The sequence below is a fragment of the Moschus berezovskii genome, chromosome 5, assembly GCF_049115385.1.
Source record: "Moschus berezovskii isolate FMDL1 chromosome 5, NW_MosBer_1.0, whole genome shotgun sequence".
Classification (NCBI taxonomy): Eukaryota; Metazoa; Chordata; class Mammalia; order Artiodactyla; family Moschidae; genus Moschus; species Moschus berezovskii.
Window position 1 is genome coordinate 81,445,072 of NC_142464.1, and position 22,014 is coordinate 81,467,085.

General features: G+C 42.7%; 1 protein-coding gene and 1 long non-coding RNA gene across 3 annotated transcripts in view; one reads left to right on the forward strand and one right to left on the reverse strand.

Moving 5' to 3' along the window:
- HOPX (HOP homeobox) overlaps window positions 1–15,711 on the reverse strand; it is a 32,141-nt gene extending 16,430 nt beyond the window's left edge. The window contains exon 1 of one of the 2 annotated variants that reach the window (XM_088836358.1): window positions 15,554–15,711. The gene's annotated coding sequence lies outside the window, so the exon portion shown is untranslated. The remainder of the gene's footprint in view (window positions 1–15,553) is intronic. The other variant, XM_088836360.1, reaches the window with a different exon arrangement.
- The window catches only part of LOC148777863 (uncharacterized), a 44,892-nt gene that overhangs the window by 8,268 nt on the left and 14,610 nt on the right, over window positions 1–22,014 (forward strand). The gene's annotated exons all lie outside the window — the stretch shown is intronic.

Sequence of the window (22,014 nt, forward strand, 5' to 3'; positions counted from 1 at the left end):
GGAAACCCAGCAGAATTAAAAGCAAACTGAAACTTGAGTTAATGTAGTCGAAAGGTCAAATAATTAGAAATCTTGAGCACTAATCATTTGAAATATCACTTTGCTGAGTCTCCATTTCTTTCATGGAAAGAAGGGGTATAATAATACACACCTGAGTCTAGTTCACAGCTCTGTTGTAAAGTTCATATGATATTGTTGTAAGGAAAGTGTTTCTAAACTGTAAAGTGTTTGCTTATGGAAAATACTATTTTTTAAAGTAACTAACTTATTTGTCAGTGCCAGGTCTTCCTTGTGGCATGCGGGATTTTAGTTGTAGCATGTGGGATCTAGTTCCCTGACTAGGGATGGAACCCAGGCCCTCTGCTTTGGGAGTGCAGAGTCCTACCCACTGAATCACCAGGGAAATCCTTACGCATGTGTTCTTTCTAAGCCACTTTAGTCATGTCTGACTCTTTGCCACCCTATGAACTGTAGCCTGCCAGGCTCCTCTGTCCATGGAATTTCCCAGGCAAGAATACTGAGTGGGTTGTCATCCCCTCCTCCAGGGGACCTTCCCTGACCCAGGGATAGAACCTGTGTCGCTTATGTCTCCTGCATTGGCAGGAGGGTTCTTCACCACTAGCGCTGCCTAGGAAGCCCCAGTCCTTGTACTATTGTTTTTTAAAAACCATAGTTCAGTAGGGCATCTTCTGGGTAGTAAACTGGTAAGAACTGTAAGTTTCACTCTTTCTGAGTTTCAATCCCTTTTTTATCTTTCTGGAATGGTAATGCACAATGTTTGAAATCAGAACCTTTTTTTAAAAAAAATCAAATGCTGTATATTTTGCTCCATCTTAAGAGATATTCCTGGATGGAACTTCTCACTACTAACCAGATGGGGTGGCAGTTTTTCTCATTAGCAGTTCTACACATTGTATATTGATTTGAACTTAGTTATTGATATTTTCCATAAAATATTAGTTTCTTTGCTCATTCCTCACCACCACTCCCTAACTAATACTTTCTTCTATTAATGAGAAAGCATTACTAGGATAGAAGTTGAGTAGTGAGGAAGTTAATAAGCAGAAACAATTATTCTATGAATTGGTGAGTAGAGTTTTTTTGAGGCTGTCTTGGCCTATGAGAATAATGACCAAATTGAAGTCGTTTTGAAATAATTTGTTCATGGGCTTGTCTTCCCTACCCAATTATAGGCTTTCCTTGGTGTTTATGTCATCTCTTACACATTTCCATTTCTCCAGCATTCATTAGGCGTGTCTACCACTTAACAGGTGCTCATTGTGTGTCTTTTGAATTGAATGTAGCCAACGGCATCTGGCATGACTTGATTTAGGACAAAAGTTAGGAAGATAGTGTTCTGTGTTTTCAAAAATCAGGACCTGCCATGTTCAAAACCAAAACATAACACTGGAAAAAATAACATTCTAGCCTCATAATAATGCCCTTTGGTTCTCACTGTCCCAAACAACACAGAGCTGATTCCTATTTTTGAATCAGATACAGAAACTTCACAATAACATATGTATTGGGTAATTATTATGTGCCAGGCACAGTCCTAAATGTCTTAGACATATTGACTCATTTAATTGTTAGAAGAACAATAACACTATGTGATAGACACTCTTATTGTCTCCCTTAATACATGTGTAAACTGATGGAAATTATACACTTTCCCCAAGGAGATGTGTATAACTTTCTCCAAGTCAAAAATCAAATGAGTGGCAGAGCAGGCATTAAAACCCAGAAAGTGTAATTTCTGCATCCATGTTTTTTACCATTACACTTCCTTTCCTCTGTGTACCAAGTCGCTAGGTAGACAGAAGCACCCTGATAGCTGGTTGCAGGAAGCGGGGCAGTCAAGCTGAGTGGCGCCCCTGGGACAGGAGTGAGGCTGTGTCCCCTGTCTGCTCCAGGTTCCGTGGGGTGGGGCTGGTCCGAGAGCAGAGCTTCCTCCCTGTGACACGTTTCTCAACGCTGGTGACCAGATATGACTCTGACCCAGCTCAATGGATTAGTTGTGATTTCAGTTAATACCAGCAGCGCCACCAGTCAGGCTAGCTTCTTCTCCCCCACACACATTCTCTTCTTTAATTGGTACAGATGTACTTGAAAGATGATATTATATGAATAATACACTATACAAACGAGAAAGAATTACAGCATCTGACAGAATGGGTCAGATGGGTTGGCTCCAACCAGATCAGCTGGATCTTAGTGAGTATTGCTGCTATTTTAACCCCTACATGTACACAGTTTTGTTGATTTGATTAAGGAACCTCCTAAGACTATTGTTGGAACAAATCCTTCAGCAGTCCAGACGTTCTATAGCCATTTACAGAAAATAGCAAGATATTATGAAAAACTGTTGGAAGTGAATGACTTCCAGCAGTGAATTAATCATTAATTAACTCTGGACATAAAATTCTTTGCCTGGACACTGAGTTCTTTTCACTGATAGCCCAACTCATGTTCTGATACAAAGATTTGTATATGGAAACATGGGAAAATAGTGTAAATCAATAAAAAAACCTTTGATTCCTTTTGTGAAATAAGTGGAGCACTCAGTGTACCTCCTTGGAAATAAACGGGCAAATGAAAGAGGGCAATCCCATTTCCACAATCTTCTTAGAGGAGATCTCCATTTTGTAGGCAGGTTGCTTTTCAAAGGTTTATTTCCACTATGATTGTTATGAATTCAGAAATTTTTCTCTAGAAATAATACTATAAAATATGGCATTATAATTATATAGATAGAATCCCAGGCTAACCCACAAAAGGGAGTGTAATTGAAATGCTGTATAATTCATAACTGAAAAGAATAGAAAATAATCCTGATGAATTATCCTAGTGAAATTTAATAGGAAATCATTTCTTTATTTTGAAAGCAATGCTTAAGAAAAAGGAGTGTTAATTAAAATTTGACTTAAGAGAGATGAGGTTTTGCTGCAGATATGAAAGGGGTTTGGCAGGGAAAGTTTTGAGAATATTAGAGGCTTATAGCACAACTATGATGCATGTGAAGTAGGCAGAATAGTCCCTGACACTTTGTTGGGTGTGTAGTGAAGGCTTATGATCAAACACGTGTTGATTGAAATTTATTTTCACTCAAAAATTATGGCTTATCTTTGACTTGATATGAAGGCATAGTAATTAGAGCTGCATTTTGTCTGTGTGTCCTAGATGAACTAAGGAGGGGGAAAGAGGAAGAAGAAAAGGGGAATGTTGAGAAGGATTGATGTGTAAAGCAGGTCATCTGAGATACGATTAATGATGTGAATGGTAAAGAAAAAGCCAGAGGTTACTTTGCACAGTCCTCTCCTCCTCATCCTTTTGCCCAAGACACAAGGAAAAGAGGGTAGGAAAGATTTTGTGCCTCACATTTCCTTAGCCAGTCCCTAAGTGGAACTGTCAGACAAAAACAGTTTAGTTGGTGGCCAGAACTCTTTATAGGTGGGAAGGGAAAGAGAAGCAGAAATAAAGTTCTCTCAAGTATGTAGCTTTAGTTAAAGAGGGAATGTTTGTGTTTCTTTAACAGATGAATTATATGTAGGGGAATACATGTTAAATCCTCATTCAGTTCAGTTCAGTTCAGTTCAGTCGCTCAGTCGTGTCCGACTCTCCGCGACCCCATGAATCACAGCACGCCAGGCCTCCCTGTCCATCACCAACTCCCGGAGTTCACTCAAACTCATGTCCACAGAATCGGTGATGCCATCCAGCCATCTCATTCTCCGTCGTCCCCTTCTCCTCCCGCCCCCAACCTTTCCCAGCATCAGAGTCTTTTCCAGTGAGTCAACTCGTCTCATGAGGTGGCCAAAGTATTGGAGTTTCAGCTTTAGCATCAGTCCCTCCAATGAACATCCAGGATTGATCTCCTTTAGAATGGACTGGTTGGATCTCCTTGCAGTATAAGGGACTCTCAAGAGTCTTCTCCAACACCACAGTTCAAAAGCATCGATTCTTCGGCGATCAGCTTTCTTCACAGTCCAACTCTCACATCCATACATGACCACGGGAAAAACCATTGCGTTGACTAGACGGACCTTGGTCGGCAAAGTAATGTCTCTGCTTTTTAATATACTATCAAGGTTGGTCATAACTTTCCTTCCAAGGAGCAAGCGTCTTTTAATTTCATGGCTGCAATCAGCATCTGCAGTGATTTTGGAGCCCAAAAAAACAAAGTCTGACACTGTTTCCACTGTTTTTCCATCTATTTCCCATGAAGTGATGGGACCAGATGCCATGATCTTTGTTTTCTGAATGTTGAGCTTCAAGCCAACCTTTTCACAAGTGAAAATATTAAACTGGTTTGGAATAATGGAAAGATCACTGAGCAAGAAGTCAGAGCTGATTTCAACTTTAACGCCTCTACTTAATAGTTACATTATCTTGGCTGAGGTTTGGTTTTTTTGGTTTGGGGAATTTTTTTTTATACCTATTTGAAATTTAGTTCTCTTCTCTGTAAAATATGAATAAAAACTTCCCTTCCTGCCTATTTACTCTGGTTGTGATTCAATGAAATTACTGAGTATTATGCTCATGAAACAACTTAGAAAGCTGTAAAATAACATGCACTTTTCCAAGAGTGTCATGATTATTTCTTCAGCCAGAAAAAGTGAAGTTATTGGGTCAGATGACCTCTGAGATCGTTTCTCTTTTTAAATTCTGATGATCAGAATAGCCTGGGTTTTGAATTTTCATGTTATTCTTCATCAGCAGTTTAATGATGTCATGGACCTGAGAAAGGGGAGTACAGTGTCCCCGCCCTAGACCATGTCCATGATCTATTCAACACTTTGTACCTAGTTTCTACTTCAAAGGACAACTGAGGGACCCAAGAAACATTTTGAGCCACGGTGCTTTTTTATATTCAATCTATCTGTTAAATTAACATGGCCATATAATTTGTCATCACTTGAGTGGTGACATTTAAGTGTAAAAGGATTACTTGAATAATTACACCAGAACAACCGGCGTATATCAAAAATGTCCAGGCAAACCTGGACGTCTAGTCCCCTCATTACATGTAAAGCGTTAAACTTCTTACTTTGGTGTGGGATAGTAAACATTCTCCTTTGAATTTAGGAATCTGAGCTACTGTTATGTATTAGCAAGATGCAGGCCTTATTAGGATCTTGAGGACAGACCACATATACCTACCCAAAGTATTGAATAGGAGGCTGCTTTTTGCTCTCAAGAAAGCATACTGTTGCAGCTCTATGGTTAAAAGGTAAAAAGATACACTATAGCTTCAAATTTCCTAACTTTCATTTTTATTTCAGTTTGAATACACATAATTTCTCTCACAGGGTGAATAGTGCTTGGGCTTCTGCCTGCTTTGGGTATTGTTAGCAGAGTTGTACTAGAGCTTAGTAAGTGTGAATACCTATTACATATCAAACAGGGACTGGTCCTATGATCAAACATAAATAAAACGAAAATGGCTTGCACTAGAGATTTCCATGATACAGAGCCAAGCCTTTTCAAACCAGATAAAACAGGAGGCATGAAACTTGTGAAGAAAACTGAATCATCAAACCTTCTGTTTGAAAAATGTCTGATGCTCTAACACATGAAGAAATTAGACTTGTTATGGTATTTCTAAAGAAAACCATTAAACATAAAGACAAATTTGCACTACTAAGAATCAAGTAACAAAAGATCAACTTTCTGAAGTTTGTGGAGAAGGAAAATGGCACAAATAAGTCAAAGGGGCAGAATAACATTCTTTTTATGTTTTAGAGTATATTTTTGAAATTAGTTTTTGTGTCACCCATTAATCTTCCTAATTATATTTTATTTAGAACATTAATTATATTAAGTAAGTATTGAGGTGCATGAGCTTGTTGCATAGAAAAGGAAGGATGCTCGAAAACTTAAAAGTTGGGACTTCCCTGATGGTCCAGTGGTTAAGACTCTGCCCTCCCAATGCAAGAGGTCTGGGTTCCACCCTTGGTCATAGAACTAGATTCCCCATGCTACAACTATGATCCCTCATAAGACCTAGAACAGCCAAATAAAAAATAAAAATATACTTTAAATTCTGATGATGGGAATCAGTCTGGTATTTTAAAAATTTGGTCCCTCTAAACCATGCATAGATAATTGGAATAAAGTAGAATTGTCATATTTTTCTGTGGTCATTCTGTCACTTTAGAATGTTAAAAAATTAGTTTCTTTCTGAAAATATTCTCACTCCTGTGCCTGACTCTGAAGAGGGCTGTTCATTTGTAATTCTGGGGACATGTCATCATGATTTATTGTTTTTCAAAATGTATTCTGGGTTATATAGTATTTTTGCCTGAGTCCTAATTACCTAGTAAGGAACAGTAGTTGGGCACCTTCATGGGACTACACATGCATGATCAGTAGATGTTCAGGCTGTTGAAACCTGCCCAGTGCAAGCAGGCGTAACTTCCTCAGGTTGTTTGTGCATTTGCTGGAAAGGTTCTTTTATAGAATGAAATTATCTCTTTGCACAAATACACTTGAATCAATTATTATTTTTTATGGTCCAACTACCATTCTTATTTTATGACTGTACTTTAAGTAATGGATAAAATGACACACACCTGGTTTCTTTGTAGAGCTCCAAATTATGCCAAAGTCCAACCATGCATGGTGCTTGTTGCCATGATACTCAGTTATATGGGCCTTATTTTTTTCCCCCATTGAGTGCTTTCTATGAACAGGTGTTCAGCTAATGGGATTAACAGAGGGCATGCAGCTCTAGCCTAACCATTAACATCACAAAATAATTGGAAAGGACAGATAGACCAGAAAGCTAGCTCTAACCTACAGTAGATCTTTTCTCTGAGCATCAGATATAATTTTGCAGAAAGAGCCTGGATGGAGCATCAGAAGACCTGCATGCTCCTCCCAACAGTAGCACTTAAGTCTCCAAGTGACTTTGGACAACTCACTTAATTATTCTGAACCTCCATTTCTTCATCTATCAGTTCAGTTCAGTTGAGTCACTCAGTCGTGTCCAATTCTTTGCGACCCCATGAATCACAGCACACCAGGCCTCCCTGTCCATCACCAACTCCCAGAGTTCACTCAAACTCATGTCCATCGAGTCGGTGATGCTATCCAGCCACCTCATTCTCTGTCGTCCCCTTCTCCTCCTGCCCCCAATCCCTCCCAGCATCAGAGTCTTTTCCAGTGAGTCAACTCATCGCATGAGGTGGCCAAAGTATTGGAGTTTCAGCTTTAGCATAAGACCTTCCAATGAACACCCAGGACTGATCTCCTTTAGAATGGACTGGTTGGATCTCCTTGCAGTCCAAGGGACTCCCAAGAGTCTTCTCCAGCACCACAGTTCAAAAGCATCAACTCTTCGGTGATCAGCTTTCTTCACAGTCCAACTCTCACATCTATACATGACCACGGGAAAAACCATAGCCTTGACTAGACGGACCTTGGTTGGCAAAGTAATGTCTCTGCTTTTTAATATGCTATCTAGGTTGGTCATAACTTTCTTTCCAAGGAGTAAGCGTCTTTTAATTTCATGACTGCAATCAGCATCTGCAGTGATTTTGGAGGCCCCCAAAATAAAGTCTGACACTGTTTCCACTGTTTCCCCATCTATTTGCCATGAAGTGATGGGACCAGATGCCATGATCTTTGTTTTCTGAATGTTGAGCTTCAAGCCAAACTTTTCACTCTCCTCTTTCACTTTCATCAAGAGGCTTTTGAGTTCCTCTTCACTTTCTGCCATAAGGGTGGTGTCATCTGCATATCTGAGGTTATTGATATTTCTCCCAGCAATCTTGATTCATAATTGAAGCTATAATCCTACTCCACCTGTCTCACAGAGTTGTTGTAGGATTCAGTAAGACAGATTAAGTTTATGAATGTCACTATAAATTATAAACATGGTATAGATATAAGATACCATTGTTAAGGTTCTAATCCAGCTTTCAGTGGTTCAGAATACAATGTTGGGCAACTGATAACATCAGGTTTTCCGATCATTAATGTAGCAAAACACCATATAAACGTCACTCCGCTTTATTCCTAATAAGATTTCTTAAAATATTTCATTTGCTTTGTCCAGTAACCAGTCAGCAATACAAAGAAATGAAATGCTTCTCAAATTTCCAACTTAAGTTTAAGAAAATAACATCGAGAAGGAGTTATTGCTGAAGATCACGTTCTTTAAGTTCTAGAAAATTATTTCAATCAGTTTTTAAAGTCTGATAAAAGAAACTTAGTGAAGCTTCTAAATGTTTGAAATACTAGACTGCTGCTGCTGCTAAGTCACTTCAGTCGTGTCCAACTCTGTGTGACCCCATAGATGGCAGCCCACCAGGCTCCTCCATCCCTGGGATTCTCCAGGCAAGAATACTGGAGTGAATTGCCATTTCCTTCTCCAATGCATGCATGCATGCCAAGTCACTTCAGTTGTGTCCAGCTCTGTGCAACCCCATGGACAGCAGCCCACCAGGCTCCTCCATCCATAAGAGTCTCCAGGCAAGAATACTGGAGTGGGTTGCCATTTCCTTCTCTGTGAAATACTAGACTAGAACTTACAATATCAGGCATCTCCGTTTTGTATGGGCGATTCAATATTCCCTATTGCTTAGAGAAAACACAGGCCATCTAGCCCACTCCCCTCCATTTCTGTCCTCCACCAACCAGATCTAAATGGTGGTTAAATATACCTGCGAGGGTATTCATTATAGCAACATTTGTGAGAATTGTAGGGAGAAAAAATGTCTAAAACTAGAGGATTAGATAAACCAATGGATGAAGTAGCAGACTATTAAAATGGAGTTAGAAATAATGCACTGGAAATATTAGAAATATAATTGGCAACATAGGTAGACCATAAAAATGTGGTGTTGAGTTAAAAGAGAGAGCAAGAATGAGGGAGACTGGGAGAGCAAAAGAAATAGAATGAGATATAAAACCTAAGAAGAGTCTTGTGTGCTCTGTGAATTAAGGAATATGTTAATTCAACATGAACCTAAAGACAAAAAAAAAAAACTTTAAAGATGAAAATATTGTTGGACTGCCCCATCTTTCAGAGCTTGCCTGAATAATTCTTTCCAATGTATTTGCTGCATAATGAGGGAATATATTACAGCTTACCTCATACCCTTCATGCTGCAGACTACCTGGGCTGGCTTTTTTCCCCAAAGGGCAAGGTGAATATCTGGTCATTGACCTCCATGTTCATATATTCCATGTTTTTCAGTGCCATCGTCAAATGACTCTCTAGCCTTCTCTCACCCAATTTAAACAGCATAGGGTCCTTTTGCCACTCCTCATAGACTTATTTCTTTTGAGCTAGTTTGAAAGACTCTCTTTCCTTTTAAACTGTGGAACCCTGAACTGGGTACCAGGCTAATGAAGGCAGGAGAAGACCTCCCTCTTTCTTCACACATGCTTCATAAACCTCAGTTCTAGTCATCTCCAAAGGATGCTATTCTACTATTCACAAAGAGCATGAAGAACACATAATAAAGTGATAAGCACTTCCAGGCATAAATTATTGAATTAAAGATTTTTTAAAAAAACAGATTTCACTCCTGGGCCAGTAGACTAGAAATTTGGAAAGGAGGGAGGGAATATAAGCACTAGGGAAAATCATTTATGTAAATTTCCTCAGGGAGCAAGCACACAGGAAGGAAACGAAATACATCAACAAAAACTAGACTATCTAAACAGATCTGTCATGCCCTTAAGAATTACAGGAAGCTTCCTTCGTGATCCATCTAGATCTAATAGCTGGAATGACTGCTATTAGTTTCCCGCCCGGTGTACACAAAGAGATTAGAGTGGATCAGTGTCTGCCTTATGTGACTTTGTTTTTGTTTTTAACATATAAAGATGGAATAGTTCATTCATGAATGATCTGACTGGATTTTTATGTTTGATCACTTTTTATCAAAACCATCAGAAGTAAATTACAAGAAATTATATGAGGATGGGTAAAAGCAATGTGAGTGCTAAGTCTCTTCAGTTATGTCCAACTCTGTGCAACCTTGTAGACTGTAGCCCTCCAGGGTCCTCTGTCCATGGGATTCTCCAGCCAAGAAAACTGCAGTGGGTTGCCATGCCCTTCTCCAGGGGATCTTCCCAACCCAGGGACTGAAACTGAGTCTCTTAAGTCTCCTACATTGGCAGGTGGGTTCTTTACCACTAGTGCCACCTGAAAAGCTTAACTTCTCTACTTTCAAAAGATCTTCTATCATGTCCTAAACATGGCCATGTGCTAACAAGAGCCTAAAGCAAATATCAGAGTAACTTGACCTTGTGATTTGTTGATCACAAGTTTCCTTGAACCCCTAGCATTCATTTTGAACTTCTTTTTGGTGTGCCAATATAAATAAACCAGCTCTCTGGCAGGACAGGACAGATACAATGCTTCCCACAGGGAACCTGAGTCATTGGGGAGTGAGTGACTTGGCAGAGAGGCCAGAATGAGGATTGGGGAGGCCTGGGTTCACAGTCAGCTCAGCCTCCAACTAACCCAAGATACAGGGCAACTCACCCTACTCTCTTGTACCTTCATATACTGTAGTCAGAGGTGACCAAATAGTATATCACTCAAGGTCAGGTATTTTTTAGAATGAAAGGAGGCACTAGTAGTAATATACTGGAACAGCTGATGTTTTAGGCTTTTCCCTCCTGCTTTAAAATTCCATCATAGCTGAAATAGAGCTGAACACATAACGGGTTCCTGACCACCAGACTCCTGCTCTGCTTCCCAGGCTAGGCTATCTGCACTGCGAGGACCTGTCTACCTTGGAGATCTGTGGAGGAGTGTTTGCTGCATCACCTAAAGATCAAGGCACTTTCCCAGCCATTAAAAAGGACAGCCTGATCTGCACCTGTTTGGTCAGGCAGTCATACGACCCAGACCCTGCCTGTGTTCAGAATCAACAGCACTGGAACCCTAAAGCCACATCAAGGTCACTGGCAGGCAGGGGAGGCTAAGGGAGCCGGGCCAGGAAGAGGGCAGATGCAGGCAACCCCTGTGTGAGGACAGGCCCTTTTATTTGCAGCCTCAAGCCTGTTCTGCACTGGCCCAAGGCCTGTGGACAGGACAGGTGTGGTCCAGGGGCTGCCTTGGGATCCTCAGTTGTTGGGGTTTTTTTTTTGGGGTGGGGGTGGTGGGTGCGGCACCACATGGAATTCAGGATCTTAGTTCCTGACCGGTGATTGAATCTGTGCCCCCGGCATGGAAGCACGGAGTCCCTCCTCAGGTGTTGTTTTTTAATAGGCAGGATAGTACTTCTTAAATCACTCCGGGCCACAGGCCACCCCTCTAACAATTTCATCATTGCATAGCCCTGTTCACCTGGCTTTTTCAGTTTGGAGGAAGCCATCAACAAAATCCAAAAACTGATCTGGGTAACAGATCATGACACAGCCTTAAAATATATATGTATATCCAAGAAAAGTAAGCCATTCCACACTGAGAGAATACAGAAACAAAGATAAAGGGAAAATATTCAGACATGTCATCCCAAGAAGGTAGAAATTCTGTCATTGTTTTACCACCCTATTTCATCAGTGGTGCAAACCTGTTACTTATTTTAAAAAAATAAAATTTTTTTTTGGTGAAACTGAATGGTAAGAAGAAACATTTGGCTTCATCTGCAGCATTAAACCAAATTTGAGGGTGTTACCCTGGTGGCAGCAGTCTAATCCTTTACCCCAGAGCTTGGGTCTGCTGTCTCCTGGTCCCCAGGGGCCCAGGGCGATGCTCACCTTTCCGCTCCTCGCTCACGGCTGTTCTCACCAGTCAGGACTCTGTGCTGTGTGGCTCTTGTATCTGGGCAGACTCTTCTTCCCCAGAGAGAGGTTCAGAACACCCCAAGAACACCCCAACCACACCCCTCTTCAGAGGCTGGCCCTACCTAGTATAGCTGCCACTTGCCAACAAGAGTTGCAGCAATCTGAGCTTTCCAAATGCAAGAAAGTCTGTCAGAGTCACAGGAACTAAGGGGACGCCCTGCCCCAGGCTGCAGGACTGGGTCCCCAAGGGAGGAGGCCCCTTGTCACTAAGCCTGGGCAAGGTGTTCTGCCAGTGCCAGCCTTCTGCCCTGAGAAGGAAGCAGGTAACATTTATAGAGCCCTGGGAGCAGAATTTACTGACTTCTTAATCTCTAATGTACTGACCTGACGGTGACTTTCTATTTCTCAGAAAGGTAAATGAAAGGCAGCCATCTCTGAGGAGGATGAATGCATTTAACAAAGAATAGACTCATTCAGAAAAAGAAATCTCTTAGGGCCCACAATGTGTAAGAAGGTCGATAGGGGAAGTGACTGCAGGACTTCTATCGAAAACTCTCAATCTTGGTATAATTTCCCCCAGCAAGTTGCCTGGGATTCTGAGTAATAGAGATTACGGTGATGGTGATGGTTTAGTCGCCAAGTCATGTCCAACTCTTTTGTGACCCCATGGACTGTAGCCCGGCAGGCTCCTCTGTCCATGGGATTTCCCAGGCAAGAATACTGGAGTGGGTTGCCATTCCCTTTTCCGGGGCATCTTCCTAACCCAGGGATCGAACCCAGGTCTCCCACACAGCACATTTTGCCTAAAACTTTGATTCTGCTGATTACTCCCAATGGTAATTATATTCAAAGAACTCCCAGATGTGTTATCTTCCCGGAACTTATGTAGTATACCAGGCAGCGACATAACTCATTAAACAATCATTGTCTATTAACATTATAACTTTAATTAGTTTTCCAGAGCTGGGTAAGCAAAGTCCTAAGGGGATGAGACCCTAGAAATTATTGGACTTGGAGGAGAAATGGAATAAACCACCTGAAACATGGCAGGTGGCCCAGGCAGAGCAGGTGAGGCTCTGTGGCCCCAAGGGCAGCCCCACAATCTCCCTTGCATGGACACAGGTGCCAAGGTGAGGGCCCCACAGGAAGAGTAGAAACCACAAACTCAACTCCACTCATGTTTCTGCCCAAGCTGTCCTGGGAATCATGATGAAAAGACCCATGGTGCCAAACAGACTCATCCCAATGCTGAGAACCCGGGCTAGTTCCTGAAAGACCAACTTGGCTGTCCCCCAGAGCAGAGCGCCTGGTGCATCCGCCCTGATTCTTTTCAATAATTATAATCCCCTGGCTTAGATTAGATATTATGTAGGAAACAAAAGGAAGCTTTAGTTTTGAAACATCCCTTCTCACACGTTGGCACAATCCTTAAATAATGCACCTTTGAGGCTCTGACTAATTCGTTGCTCCTGCCACCGGGAACATGTCTGGGTTCCAAGAATTTGCTGGAAATGCGCCGGATACCCTTTCCTAACTAGAGTTGGAAGTGTAGTGCTGAGGACCCAGAAGCAGTGGTCTTGGGGGTCCCTCATCCTCTGAGGTCCTATCACTATCCTCCTTGGTCCCTGGGACATGATGGTCGAGGGGTTGGGGGGTCATGTGGCCGAGGGCAGGCCCTGCTCTGTCCATGTGTCTCGTGAGTGGTTTGGGTTTCACTGATTCCCATCCCCAGCTGCACATTAGAATCACCTGCAGAGCTTTAAAAAGTAATACTGGAACCACCCATTCCTGGGTTCTGATTTAATAGGTTGGGGCGGGGCTCAATCCCAGGTATTTTTCTCCAGGTACACAACCACTGGCTTAGATGATCTCTGGGACCCTTCCAGTTCTATAAAAGTCCACCATCCTGATGGTTTGGGCCTTCACTTTATTTACTGAGTTAATTTTTCCCAAAAATACTTGTTTTTCATTTTCATTATGTTGCTTAGGCAGATTCTTAGAAATGCTTTTAGTTATCTAAAGAAAAGGTGAATTGCTAAATTATTGCTTGTTGAGTATAACGCTTCTAACACTGCACGTTTAAAGTGTGCAATCTGATCAGTTTTCACAAGTGAGAAATGGCTGCCTAGTCATGATAATGGACCCATCATCCCCAAACCCTCCTAATCTGCGTAACCGTCTTTCCAGCTCCCCTGTCTCAGGTAACCACTGAGCTGCTTGCTGTTACTATAGAGTAGTTTGCATATTTTATCATTTTGTGCCATGCAGTATGTACTATTTTTTGCTTGGCTTCTTATATCCTTGTACTTGAGATTTCAAACTCTTTAAGAACAGAAGCCATCTTTTATTTCTTTTCTCTTCCTCTTGGCCCCCAACTAAACCTTGCTCAGAGAAACCCCTTAATCATTATTTGTTCGATGGAAATCAGACCTTTATGACCTTACAACTGAGCTTTGGTTTGGTGGCAAGAAGTGCCTGCTATGTTAATGGTCTCAACTCCCCACTACTTCTCTGTAGGTTCCTAGTCAGCAGCTTCAGCTCAGTTAAAAAATTTCTTAAATCAGAGTATTTATTTAGGGTCATGGACTGCTAGGGATCCAGAAAATGAGCGTCCAGATTAGTACTGGGGGCAGAGGGCAGGGGAACTACATGGAAAAAGCTCTTGGATTTCCCCAGATTCTTAATCACCAGACTCTAGATCCAAAAGGAGGAACTATGGAATTCCGGGTTTGATCCCTGGGTCGGGAAGATCCCCTGGAGAAGGGAATGGCAACCCACTGCAGTATTCTTGCCTGGAGAATTCCATGGACAGAGGAGTCTGGTGGGCTGCAGTCCATGGGGTCACACAGAGTTGGACACGATTGAGCTACTAACACACACACATGGAATTCACATCATGTTTCATTCCTTATTCTAGTCCTATGCATTTATGAATATGATGTCTAATTATAAACTCCCTACTATCTGCTCCCCCTACTTTTGCCTTCCCCAATCCCCAGTACCTGTGTTTTGTTTTCTGGACTCCGGTTATACTTAACCCTACTGAACTAAACACACTCCAGGGCCCTGTTGACTGTCAGTGCTACCTCATGGACATTCTTTTGCATTCCTCGTCTAAGATCTTCTCACCTAAGCTTTGTGGTATGTTGTGCCTTTTAATTCTTATTCCACTCTACTTAACAATCTGCCTAGATACCTGGTGCTCAAATATCACAAAGTTACATTTCTGCAAAGCCCCAGAGCATATTTATTTTCATCTTAAACAAGATCAATGTTTTCATTGTTATAACTGATAAGGATTATGAGAACCAGAAGTAACAACAAACAGCATTGCACATTCTCAGGGGAGCCACCTCTAAACAACCCAGAGACTTTTGGAAATTTTGACTCGTTTTGGGTCAAAAAATATTTTTAAATGATACTACATCTGATTTTAGACTAAGGTGTAGAATAGCAATATCAACTTCTAAAGGATAGAAATTCATATTCATTGAGCACAGTCCTACAAGCGCTGCTTTCACTATGTCTTTCAGAGATAGGAGAGAAAAGAAAAACATCTCACCTGCTAGCCAAAAGGTCAACACAGACTCCCCCTGGCTCCAAATCCCCCTTCCCCCCAAGGCAGAATTGCAAACGTTGCCTCACACCCCTCAGCGTTCTCCGGCTCCCTGCTCTTTAATTCTCCCTTTTGCCTCTACCTTTTCCCATCAGAATAGCAAACACGGTCACAACAACATTTCAGTCCAGTCTCTACACAAATTCATTCCTCTGCCCGAAAGGCAAACCTCTGAAAGTTACTTACGTGGAAGCAGCAAAGGCAAGCCCTGGATTTGGATGCTGAGTTAGCTGATGCCAGCCTGCTTAAATAGCCGGGTTGGCTGACGCAGGCTGTGGATAGCACGTTTATTTACGCCTGTGAGTGCACGCTCAAGCAGGGACCTGAAAAACCTGCAGCGTGGGCAGGAGGAGAACAGCCGAGAGTTCCATCTCTCCTGGTTATTCAGCTTTGGTATTCAGGCAGTGACTTCTGAGAGTCCCGTGGAACTTTCTCGGCACTGCCTTCTTATCCCTGATCTCTTTCTTGGCAAAGGAGAACTCTTCACCAAGATGGGATGAGAGAGGTACAGCTGAGAGAAAAAGGAAGAAATGCAGGACCCTGGACCCTTGGGCTGAGCTCCTTATTTTGAATGGACTTCCAGTTAAATGTTGCCTCATTTCAAAGCATAGGCTTGGTGAGGTTGATTTTGCAGCTCCGTGGACTGGATGACAAACTAAAAGCCTGGGCAACAGCCCAATCAATGAAAAGTTGTTGGTTTTTTTTTTTTTCTTCAGGCACAGAACGTACAAATATCAGTTATAAGGGAGGATCAGGCTAGGATGATACAATGTGAGGTCCCTTTTGAAAGAGATTTTAATTTCTTTCCCTCTGCATCTAGACTGTCCTCCCAGTTGTCCCTCCTCTCCCTTTGTTAGTGAAATTCCTAGCTGAGAGTTGCAGGATTCCCCATGAGAGCTCAAATAAATAACCAGTGTGTGAGCAAGGCTGTGGGAAGATGCACTCTCAGGGTGCATGTTCAGTGGTTTGTGTGGCCATCAGAGGAAAGCTTCCTAAGGGTGAGGGTATGTGTGTGGGTGTGGGGACCCAGGCAGTCAGTGTTTATCTGGATTTTACAGCTAGATACAGGAGTTAATAGTCAACTGCATGACACTAAACACTTTAAGTGGGTTTGATTTTAAGAGGATGAAGGAAGGGAGACAGGGTTTGGTGAGATCATTTATGAGAGTATCTGTGTATATTTCTGGTACGTAGCCCATACTGGTGAGTACCATCCAGATAAACACAACCTATATTTTTCACTTCAATGGAGAAAGAAAAGGCCCACTTGATTCTCTTGGGAACAGCGGCTGTAGGTGAAAGAAGAGCAGCAATCATTCAGAATATTTCTTTCTCTCTCCGAAAAGGGGATAATGGTCATAAAACATGTGTGGGAGAAAAGCAGAGACAGGGAGCCTAGCCCACCCCACCCCTGGTTACCAGAGGAATTCTTTTGTTTCTCCTAATTCATTGCCTAACTTCTGACTGTTCTATGGCCAAATCTGGATTCTCGCCTCCCAGGTTTCTTGAATACAGGGTTTATATCTTGTTCATCTTTTGACACCCACAGTGCCTGGAACAAATTCTTGTGACAATGAAGGTGATCATTGTCATCATCTAGAATCTAGAGAAACTGACTATGTGCCAGCATCTGGGCAAAATGGTTTACAGAGAGTTTGCTTGCTTATTAACCCTCACAATTCTATGAGTTAGTTCTTTTCACAGATGAGGGAACTGATACTCAGAAAAAAGTAAATGACTTTCCCAAGGTCACAGCGAGTGGTAGAGGTCCAGCGTCTGATGATACTCAGGATTGATTTGAAGCAACATTCTGAAAGTTGCCTAAGAATGTTTTTACCTATTCTTATTTGTTTACTTGTTTATCATTAGTCTCCCAGAATGTGATTTCCTTGACCTTAATGACCTTGCCTACTTGTCCAAGGTAAACCCAGCACCCAGCACAGTGTACGGCAGAAAGCAGGTGCTTGCTCAATAAATATATGTTACTTTTTCAGTTTCTAAATTCCTTTGAAGGCTGTGCATCCCAAGAGATAGAGTCTGACATCAGCAGAGTCTTATCTTGCTCCAGACACATTTCTTTCGCTCTTGTGTAATGCATTGGTTTCAAGCCGTTTCTTTTTATCCAGTGTATCATGGAGATGAAACTAAAAGTGGCTGAAACCATAGAACAGTTTTACATCAATTAAGAACTCTGCAGGCATATGGTTTCAGTTTGTCCAGTGATGCAATGAGGTCCTCAAGACCCAGACTTTTTCTATTTTTCATTCTGTAGCCTTCAGAGTGGCAGTGTTACCCACCCCTTGTGGTGGGAAGGTTGCCGCAGTAGTTTGGTATATTTCATCCTTAGATGAAGCTGAAGCTCCAGTACTTTAGCCACCTGATGTGAAGAGCTGCCTCACTGGAAAAGACCCTGATGCTGGGAAAGACTGAGGGCAGGAGGATAAGGGGGCAACAGAGGATGAGATGGTTGGATGGTATCACTGACTTAATGGACATGAATTTGAGCAAACTCTGGAAGATGGTGAAGGACAGGGAAGCCTAGTGTGCTGCAGTCCATGGGGTCGCAAAGAGTTTGACATGACTTAACAACTAAACAACAAGAAGACAGGTAGGAGGTGATGTGGGCTTTCTCCTTAGTATCTCTCTTTGTCAGAGAGGAAAATCTATCCAAAAACCATCAGCAAATTTCCAGTTATGTCTCCTTGCTGAGAAGTGGATCAAATGAACACCACATTGGCTAAATCCATCATCTGCAGGGAGGAAATGAATCACACTGATCAGAGTTTATCTCATGAGCCCAGAGGAAAAGTTCCATATTCCTCAGACAAGTTTCCCTGTTAATCTAAACACAATCAGGGTTCAGTGAATAGAGAGGTAGTGCAGAAGTGCTACCAACAGTTCTGTCAATCTAAGAAGTCCTTTGAAGTATGACAACCTCAACGACTTTAGTGCTTAGGCACCATCCAGGCCTCAAAAATTGGGTTTTCAATTTGTGTGGGTGTGTTTTAAGTGGGGGCTTCCCAGGTGGTGCTAGTGATAAAGAACCCGCCTGCCAATGCAGTAGACATAAGAGTTTCAGATTCAATCCCTGGGTCGGAAAGATCCCCTGGAGAAGGGCACGGCAACCCACTTCAGTATTCTTGCCTGGAGAATCCCCACGGACAGAGGTGGGCTACAGTCCATAGGGTCGCAAAGAATTAGACACAACTGAAACAACCTAGCATGCATGCACGCACCTGTTTTAAATGAGAAAATCTTGCTTGGGCTCTCAGCAGAATTAAAACAATTTCACCAACCCATAATTAAGGGAAGTAGCTGACCACAGTGTTTTTTTTTCTGTAGATTTAGATCCTAGGTCTTTATATGGCCACTGATTTTCTGCATATCCAAGGAATAGCATACAATCTGTTAGCCTCTCATCTTCTCCTGTGTCAAATGGGGTTGATGGAGCTGTTGACTTCTTAGAAACAGCAAGTCCAATAATGCAACTAATTGTAAAAAGGATTGCAGAACAAGGTATGGAGGTTTGAGGCTCCTCCTCTTGTCTATTATATTTTGGTGAACAACATAATCCCACATGTTTGCATCTGCCTCTGCCTGAGAGCTTCAGCTATTGCCTAGGATGTGTGAATTAGAATGGTTGATACAGTAATTCTCACGTGTTTTTTTTTTTTTTCCCCTCCTGGTGGTTAACACACTTCAAATTAACACCTGCAGATGGGTAATTACTTTCCCTTGCTCTGCTGTTCTAGACCTCTTCCCTGCAGTGAGCTTCAGGAATTCTCTGTTGTCACCATCAAGAGAATTAAGATGGCTCTCAGCCTCAGCACCATCTTTTGAGAAACAGCAGAGCGAAGTGGAGGAAAGAAGTGAAAGTGAAGGCTAACGCGCAAAAGAAGAAAGATGAAGCAGAGGTCCGAGTTAACTTGTACACCATGGAAGCCACCAAAGCAGAAACAAGAGGAGCCAGAGGCCAGGGACGCGGGTACAAACTGTTGAATTGCCTGCTATCTAGAACTTGTCTCAGTGGATCTGGAACATCTATGGCCATTCTGATCCCCTCGACCACCTTTGGGAGACTCACCTTGTTCACATCAAAGCTGTCCCTTGTGGTCCTTTGCCCTAGACCTGTGCCATTCTGGGCTAGTTCTCTTCCCAGTTGTGGCTGAAGGTAACGTGTACAATAAATCATCTCTTTTGCTGTCTTAGCAGAAGAAAAAAAGAGAGAGAGAATTAGGATAAAGGATGAAATGAGCTAGATGTTATGCTCTACAAGGAAGGAACAATGTCCGGGAATTGGTGTAAAAAAAAAAAAAAGTTTTTGCCGAGTGACTGGAAAAATGGTGGAAAGGAAAGAGTATGGGCTTCTGAATCATACAGACCTCTGCCACTTTCCATCCATGTGACCCACGGAAAGTTGTGTAACTTCTCTCAGATTTAGTTTCCTCAGCTGTAAAATGGGAATAATGATGCTTATCTCACAGGTTTGCCATAAAGACCAGATATAATACAGGTAAATTATCTTAGCATAGTGCCTAGAACATGGTATATGATCAACAATTAGTAGCTACTGCTAATACTTAAAACAGGACCCCAGATTTTCCTTGGTCTTCTTTGTGGAACCCACACATGGTGGGCATAAAGTATTTGAACCTAAAACCCCCAAGTACTACAACAAACTCAAAAAAAAAAAAACGCTATGGTTTTTCCCATGGTCATGTATGGATGTGAGAGTTGGACTGTGAAGAAAGCTGATCGCCAAAGAATTGATGCTTTTGAACTGTGGTGCTGGAGAAGACTCTTGAGAATCCCTTGGACTGCAAGGAGATCCAACCAGTCCATTCTAAAGGAGATCAATCCTGGGTGTTCATTGGAAAGACTGATGCTAAAGCTGAAACTCCAATACTTTGGCCACCTCATGCGATGAGTTGACGCACTGGAAAAGAGTCTGATGCTAGGAGGGGTTGGGGGTAGGAGGAGACGGGGACGACAGAGAATGAGATGGCTGGATGGCATCACCGACTCGATGGACATGAGTTTGAGTGAACTCCGGGAGTTGGTGATGGACAGGGAGGCCTGGCGTGCTGTGATTCATGGGGTCCCAAAGAGTCGGACACAACTGAGCGACTGAACTGAACTGAACTGAACTACAACAAACAAAGGTGTTTGGTAGAGTCATATAGAAGGCAGTGATAACTGCACAGCTATTCTCTTCCTGTCCAAAGCTAGACATCACTGGGTGCATCCCCTCATGAATGGGGAGCACAGGCAACTGAGCAACAGTGCAGAGAGAGAAGCCATTCCTTGGGGGTCAGGAAACTATCCAAAGCATTTAGGAAAATTCACTGTGAAGGATACAAACCTCCCAAAGGCCAAAATCTGACTTGTACAGAAGCAGATGGGGAAGAGGGGGTAACTAGAATACTGAAGCACACTTGCTGGAAGTTCTGCCCCCAAGGTATGAACTTGTGGACAGAGAGACTGAGAATTCTCTACAGATGATGTGGAAGTTCTGACTCTTGCATGCCCTTCCTGGTCCAGCCTGTCCAGGGTGCAGAACAGAACAGTGTGGGAGGCAGAAAAGGATCTGCAGATGACAGAAAGCCTGGATCCAGAAGAGGATGCCAGTTGGGCTGGGTAGGAGGTGTCTCCCTTGGCTGCTCCCATCAGTGGGCGTCACAGTTTCCCTGGTGAAGTGGGGCCGGCGGTTACAACATAACCACACTCTATTCGTTGTATGTTTGTTGTATACCTAGTAGTGATTAGGTCATTCTCTCGGTGAACCATAGGCATTCCATCCTCAGTGTGGAATCCATCATCTTACCTAATCCATCTGTTGTCTGTACAGAGTTCTGAGTCAGCGGATGACTGGGGGTGAGAAAGCAGCACCCATTAACAAAGTGGCCTGGGTAAGGCTGTTCCATCTGGTGTGGCCCATGCTGCCTTTTCTTCTCATACCATTTAGTTTCATCCAGAGTCTAATGAATGGGGAGGGCAGCGGCCTTGTTTTCCTTTGAAGTTCCATTCAGATGATGGTCAGAGGAGGGAAAGGCCCTTGGTGATGGGGAGCAGCACCCTGTCTGTGGAATGAGGATGGAGAGGGGCATGTCTTCAGCCCAGATGCCTGGGTTCACCCTGCCTCCCTCAGCATGAGGACCTGCCATCTCTGACATGAGCTGCAAGAGAAGCAGCACAGCAACTTTCTCAGGGTGGGGCCTCACGGGAGAGGCTTCCCGGTCCATGAATAATGGGAAGATGTTGCAGGTTGGGGCCACCTCAGCCTGCTTATAATCCCCACCCACTACTGAAATTTCAGGCATGGGCCCTGTGCTTCTAAAAAGCAGGTGGTGGAGAGTGGAGTAAAGAAAATCAAAACCCTTAGGTAAAAACTTGCTTGACTGGGTGTCCAACTCAGGCACAGTCCACATTCCTGACCACTGCGTGGGATGATCTTTATAGCCATTTCTTTTTTTAAAAATAAATAAATCTATTTATTTATTGATGGTTGCACAGCATCTTGGTTGCTGCTGGAGCTTTTCTCTAGTTACGGTGAGCCCGTGAGCCACAGCTATTGAACTGATGTGTTGCAACTACTGAAGCCCACCCACCTCAGAGCCCATGCTGCAGCCTCTTCTAATAGCGACTGG